Source organism: Penaeus monodon, unplaced genomic scaffold (assembly GCF_015228065.2).
Source record: "Penaeus monodon isolate SGIC_2016 unplaced genomic scaffold, NSTDA_Pmon_1 PmonScaffold_18795, whole genome shotgun sequence".
NCBI lineage: Eukaryota > Metazoa > Arthropoda > Malacostraca > Decapoda > Penaeidae > Penaeus > Penaeus monodon.
The window spans coordinates 5698-6381 of record NW_023648366.1 but is presented as its reverse complement, the minus strand read 5'-3'; the positions used below and the strand labels follow the sequence as shown (position 1 = coordinate 6381).

Genomic DNA, 684 nt, shown 5'->3' with positions numbered 1-684 from the left:
GACCTCGAGAGAGTTATTCGAGCTTTTCTTGCAACACCAGCAACAACTGCAACAACAACAAATGGGACAACACAGAAGATGCACAACAATTTACACAAATACCAACTTTTAAGTTCTAGTTCCACTGAACAATCTCTTGACGAAAAGGTTTCTGTTGATTCGTTTGAAGGAGAATTGCGAGGCCGGGTCGCGCTCTCGCTGCCTAAGGCTTTTCCGTCCGTAGGTTTGCTAACTGAGGGCGCTCTCACAAGAAAGTTCGAGGATGGACGCCTTCAATCACGTCGTCCAGTGGCCGTGATCGTATAGTGGTTAGTACATTGCGTTGTGGCCGCAATAACCCAGGTTCGAATCCTGGTCACGGCAAAGATCCTTTAAGCTTATAAATGAATAGAGATAGAGAAATGCATGCATGCATATAATATATGCGTGTATATATATATATATATATATATATATATATATATATATATATATATATATATATATATAAATATATATATAAATGCGGGTGATTGTATGTGGCACATTATCATGATTACTCCACCTAAAGGGAGAAATTGAAAAGATGGAAACGCCTGATCAGTTAGTCCACCTTACATACGTGGAAATCTTATTTAACAATGCTAAACCTTAAGATATGATACCGCGTCCTTCTCTGTTGAAGGAGCATTTATCGCCTCCCAT

At 39.2% G+C, this 684-nt stretch overlaps 1 non-coding gene across 1 annotated transcript; it reads left to right on the top strand.

Moving 5' to 3' along the window:
• The first annotated feature begins 291 nt into the window (after nt 1-291).
• Trnah-gug lies at nt 292-363 on the top strand. The gene has a single exon. It is a non-coding gene; the product is annotated as a tRNA-His (tRNA).
• The last annotated feature ends 321 nt before the right edge of the window (nt 364-684 follow it).